General features: G+C 36.3%; 1 pseudogene; it reads right to left on the bottom strand.

Annotated features, from left to right (window-relative positions):
* Nucleotides 1-4,240: 4,240 nt before the first annotated feature.
* LOC149189460 (exocyst complex component EXO70C1-like) lies at nucleotides 4,241-5,407 on the bottom strand (annotated as a pseudogene).
* Between the last annotated feature and the right edge of the window lie 1,066 nt (nucleotides 5,408-6,473).

The following is a 6,473-nucleotide window of genomic DNA, read 5'->3' as shown; positions in this document are numbered from 1 at the left end:
CAATGAGTGCTAAGTGAACTATTCAAAAATCATGAGAAATTAGTCAGTTACGACTACCTCTCATGGAAATGGTCATACGTTTGAATGACTTACTTAACGCAGTTGAATCCCAAAAAATGATATCTAATATAATGCACTGCGTAAATCCCCCATACTTAAATTCAAAAAGAGTCAAGGGATCTCTACTTGAATGGTTCATGAGGCACAATACTTGCTAAGGTTTTGCAAATGGGGTAGCAAGCTAAGTGGGCTTGATTGTGGGGAAAAACTCCACAGTTAAGCGCGCTTGAGCCAGAGGAGTTCTGGGATGGGTGACCTCCTGGGAAGTCCTGGTTACCGGGTGCAAGCCCCGGAAGTGATGATTGATGCTATGTGATTCGTTCTCCACATTTCACTAGTTTCAATCCCACTTCTTCACCCCTGTGAGCATCACCCGATGCAATGAGTGCTAAGTGAACTATTCAAAAATCATGAGAAATTAGTCAGTTACGACTACCTCTCATGGAAATGGTCATACGTTTGAATGACTTACTTAACGCAGTTGAATCCCAAAAAATGATATCTAATATAATGCACTGCGTAAATCCCCCATACTTAAATTCAAAAAGAGTCAAGGGATCTCTACTTGAATGGTTCATGAGGCACAATACTTGCTAAGGTTTTGCAAATGGGGTAGCAAGCTAAGTGGGCTTGATTGTGGGGAAAAACTCCACAGTTAAGCGCGCTTGAGCCAGAGGAGTTCTGGGATGGGTGACCTCCTGGGAAGTCCTGGTTACCGGGTGCAAGCCCCGGAAGTGATGATTGATGCTATGTGATTCGTTCTCCACATTTCACTAGTTTCAATCCCACTTCTTCACCCCTGTGAGCATCACCCGATGCAATGAGTGCTAAGTGAACTATTCAAAAATCATGAGAAATTAGTCAGTTACGACTACCTCTCATGGAAATGGTCATACGTTTGAATGACTTACTTAACGCAGTTGAATCCCAAAAAATGATATCTAATATAATGCACTGCGTAAATCCCCCATACTTAAATTTTTTCTTCGCTTTGTTGGGTGCACTTAAGCTAGAAAACCCATTTATTTTCTTTTTCTTTTATGTAATAAACTATCTACTTCTAACCTTATAGCTTCCAAGGGCTCAGATTAAACTGATGAGCTCCTTTTATTTCTCTACCTATCTACTAATCTACTAAGATTAAACTGTTTGGTTAGATTTTTATTCTCTAACTATAAACTTGAAATTCAGAGCATGAAGTAGTCAAGATTAAGCAGATTGACTATCATGGGTTGTGGCATGTATGACAAGCTGCACACAACCATTATTTAAGACAATAAAGTAAAGAGTAGTGGCACTTGTACTTGCACACTTTCATGATCTATTTTTTGTTTGGGGTTCATATTTTTTCATTTTTTGATCTTTTCTTATTTTTCTTATCCTTTGATATTTTTTTTTAGGACATACCCTCTTTACATTTTTTAATTTTAATATGGAAAACATTTGCAGAAAGCAAAGGTATGTACAATATTAGAAGACTTAACCTCAACGAATTCAAAATTATGAATCCTATCACTATAGGACTCTAACAGAAACGACACAAGATCATGATCTAAAATAAATATCATCTCTCGATTCCCATACACAATGAATAATATTCGATGAAGGTTAAATCTCAACCACACAATTTTTTTTAATAATTAATTATTAATATATAAACCCTATTTCAAAATAACCCACACTTATCAACCTAATTATTTATTTTTAAAATTTTTCTTTTAAATTTATTTAATTTTTTTTTTTTTTAACACAATTTCCTTATAAAACGTACATATACCTATAAAAGCATTCTTAGATGAGAATTTTTTAAGCAATTTTAATTTCAATTTAAACTAATATAATATAAAAAGGAATTATTAATTTACACAAAATTCTACCTTTACTTCATATTAATTTGTTGTCCTTTGAAATCCATTACTCTTCTTAAAGCCGCGGACCAGAAAGGTAGAGTGACTCCATAGCATAGCCGAATATATATATATATATATAAATTAAAATGCTTCGCCCCCAATAAAGCCCTACAAAATTCAAATTCGTTTTGAAAAATATAGTTGTCAAATGAACGGAAAGAAACAATCCCAAGAACCCTTATACAGAGTTTCAAGTCCATAGAAACCTCACATGGCGACTCACCATATTCCTCAGCGTATTTTCACACTCCTCTTGTTTTAAGGATATCCTTTTAGAACTCGCAACGTGATTTATAAGAGATATGAGTACCATTCGCTAGCCATAAATGCCGACACCCAAAGCTATAAATCAAGTTATATATTCTCTCTCAAAACGAGAGCAAATTTTATTTTCTATGCTATAAACTCATAAATGCGCCTAGGCAGTATATGCCCACCGCTAGATAATGTACATGTTTCGATCCAACTGTGGGAATATACTGCCCAAACGCATTTATGAGCCTATATAATAGCAAATAAGGCTCGCCATTTGAGAGGGCGAGTCTTATTTGTTATGCTATAGACTCATAAATGCGCTTGGGTAGTAAATTCCCACCACTGGATAATGTACTTGTTTCGATCCAACGGTGGGCATATACTGCCCAGACATATTTATGAGTCTATGGCATAGCAAATAAGGCTCACCATTTGAGAGGGAGAGCCTTATTTGCTATGCTATAGACTCATAAATGCCCCTGGGTAGTATATGCCCACCGGTGGATAATGTACTTGTTTCGATCCAATGGTGGGCATATACTTCCCGTATGCATTTGGAGTGTCAAACATGGAATATTATATATATTTCATGAAAGGGAAAAAAAGAACGAAAAAAAAAAAAAAAACATTTAGTTTATTGCTTGATATGGCACTGCTTGCATGTTGAATTGCACAAACATAGGATTTTAAGCATATTATTTAAAATATTTTTAATAGTAGTTATACATTAAAAGGCTAAGATTTATGTTAAAATTATTTATGTATTTTTTAATTAAAAAAGTTATTTTTATGAATATAAGTTATGGTTGATATTTGATATTAATAAGTCATAATATTCATATTATTGTAACAAATTCTATTTACATGTTAAAAAATTTAATAGTTAAAAAATTTATTGCAAATTGATATTTACATTTTTTATAATTACTAATAGTAATAATTTAAAATAAAATATAATTTTGTGATTCTTTTTCACTATTTTAAATTATTATGAGATATTGTTATGATGTTTATAGGCATGTTTCAACTGCACTAGTTAGTAAGTAAAGGTTTTCAAAGAAACTTGTGAAAATTTATAACACTTTTGATCCAAAAAAAATTAATTAAACATGTATAAATACATCGAACAAATCTGAAATTGCATATAAAAGTTGCTTCCATGTCTGGAACGAATGTTGTTTCGTCCACTCCTAAGGAAATTCAAGATGAGATATATTTTGCGTGGACATCAGAACCAATAAACCAACAAGCAGTGTTGAAAACCACTGTAGAATAAATATGCAAGGCAAGCCACAAGACTCAATCCTCAAAAAGGTCTCTGATAGTCTCTAGGTTCCCTACTTTTTATGTTTTGAAAATGATGTTTCCCTTCAAATGATACAATAGATATAGAATAGATCAGTGCATATGGTGAAATATTCCAAGCCATTCTTTGGCAAATGAACAGTAATATGAATGCCATTGGCTTTGGAAAAATCATTATTCTGCCTACAACAAAAAGCTACAACCTCTGTCCTGTAGTCAGCTTGTCTAAAGTACAAGCGAGGAGTCGAGTATTTAGTATGCAAAACACACTGACAATCAGAAACATGTTAAACTCTTTCAAGTATTTGGGTTTCAGTACTATAATAAAACTTCCAATCAAAACAAGAGGTGGAGAGCAAAAAACAATTAGAAACAAGTAATTCGAGGAAATACATGCAAGCTAACTCATGCACTTAGTTTCCTTGGTAATATAGGCTCGTTGAAAATAGACATTAGGAAGAATCGTTATGTATAATCTCACATGACAATTAGTCACAATCATCAATCTTTCATAGGATTGAAAATAATGTTCAAACTTAGATTTACATATAGCAGGAGCTGACGGATCTTGATCCTTACAACCAAGCTTTGTCTAATTTGAAGGGTTTTAATGTGATGCTTGTAATTGAAAGATATCCTTCACTTACGATGATATTTAATTCCATAATAGGATTCCCCTTCCTTCTCAGATCTCCTTGAACTTAGGATTATTAATTGTTGTGAAACAAATCGATGAGATGTGCTTTCAAGTCTTCAGGAGTGTACTTAATATACATGTTAGAGTGATTCCCACTCGTCAAATACTTTATGAGTCTTCCCAAGAAGGAATGATGAGTTGATATCATCTTCTCTGGAATTGAAATCCTAAACTCCTCCTCGAGCTACAAATCTAGGACCATCCAACTAGAATGTCTCCTAAGCACCTCTTCAATTGCGAAATTGGAACCCTTGAATCTATTCTCCAGGGAGTGTTGTGACATGCCACTAGAAAAATCACCCCTTACATTAATTTCTTCATCCCTAAAGCAATTGAGGGAAGGCCACTCTCTGGTAATTTTCCACATATTGCCTCATATTTCCATGACTCTTCCTCAACCAACCATAATCGCGCAACGCTAAGAGCTTCAAACCCTTCACCTTTTTGACAATGTAATGAAGATTGTTCGTGAGAAACAAATATGACAAGGAAAAATCCTAGTAGAGGTTAGATTTCACATGTAACTTACATTGTAGACTTGTAATAATAAATTATAGTCTCAATGAGAGAGCAGAGGCTGGGCTCCCTAGTTCATCATCATGCCCATCCAATTCCCCAAGCAAGTCCATGAAATTGTTAGGTGGGCCCTTGGAGATGTTAGTGGGATCATTGGTTGTTATGTTGATGAGAGTCTCCTTGTAATTAGATAGAAAAATAGATAATTCATAACATACCTTATAAGTCGATGAATCGTTCCTCCCGGTACCGGGGTGTTTGAATTCTCTACCTAGATTGCATTCTCAAATTCCCTCAAAATCCCTCGTGCCCAATTCTCGAGATGAACGATGATGAAAAACGCTTGCTTCCTCATGCTCGTACATGATTTGTGGCAATAAACAGTGTTGATGTTGGACATTAGCTTCAATAGAGTCTCGTACATGTCGAGCACCCTGAAGAGCATTTCACTCGATTTTTTTCTCATCCACACATATTCACCAAACACTAGAAGATTCATCATTGGTCCCTTGACGACCTCAGAAAAATAGAAATTTTTGACATTGTTAAGCCCTGCAAATATCTCGTCGCAATGTTGTTTCTCACTGGGGAAGAGGACCCTTACCGCAATTCTCACAATGCGTATCCACTTCCTGATGTTGATGTCAAGAATTCCCCACTCCATCTTCTGCACATCGCTTGTACTGATTCGCTTAGTCCTTATTTTGTTGAGACACCCTTCAATTAGAGGCCTTCTTGTGAGCCCGCATATTCGTACGCAATCATCCAATACACATTGGAAACCACATGCTTCACTATGCTACGAAGTGGCAACACAACTTTTACCGACATCAAGTCGATTTCACAAATCTTGTCGGTGTTAGAATTACAACCCCATTGTTGCTTTCATCTTCGTTTGTCAAACCATCATCCAATGAACCCTGCCTTTAGTTGTCGTCGTTAGGCACCATGGTCGGCTTGAAGTTGGCTGATAGAATTCGATGAAACTCCTTCTCAGGGCAGGCCATCGATATTTCCATGAGGCACTACGCACTCACCAACTTGTCTGATCTGCTTTGAGTGGCATCCAAAATTTCCATGAGACCACATATGTCATCCACAACATTGAGATACTCATTTCTTTATTATGGGTTGTTCTTGAATAGTAAGGGGTTTGTTGGGTTGTGTTATATTCTTTCCACATAGTTAATAGGGGGTTTGAAGGGCACCCGTAACCCCACTTTATGGGGTCCGGGGCAGCGCCCCGGAAAATTTTGGTTTTGGACCATATGTTAGGTTGGGCGGACCCACCTATGGTTTTGTGCATGATTTTTGCACATGGTTTTTGGACGCGATGGTTTTCTATCCATGGTATTGGATGCGATGGATTTCGGTCCATGGTATTGGATGCTTCGGCATGTATAAATATGTATTGTAACATTGAAAGGAACATAATGAAAAATCAAGCTGGTAGTCCCGGTTTTGGGATCCAGGGAAAGATCTCTGTGCATATGTGTTTTATGGGTTATGCTCTCGCATTGTTTATTTTCTTTGTTTAAGAATTCGTATGCAGGTAATTTCTGTACAGGGTTAAAACCTACATTTGGTATCAGAGCAATTTTGGCTTCAAGGGGACGCCTTTGTTGCTGAGGGGTTTCGCTCAGGCCTGTGGTAGACCCTGTTTAGTGGGAGATCTGCGAGATCGATTCTGGTGGTGAAAGAAGATGGCGAGCAGTGGAAAGATAGAGATT

Source organism: Pinus tabuliformis, chromosome 3_1 (genome assembly GCF_031772625.1).
Source record: "Pinus tabuliformis cultivar Carrire ecotype Pingquan chromosome 3_1, CPIR1, whole genome shotgun sequence".
NCBI lineage: Eukaryota > Viridiplantae > Streptophyta > Pinopsida > Pinales > Pinaceae > Pinus > Pinus tabuliformis.
The sequence above is the reverse complement of the archived record's forward strand: the minus strand, read 5'-3'. Positions and strand labels throughout refer to the sequence as shown.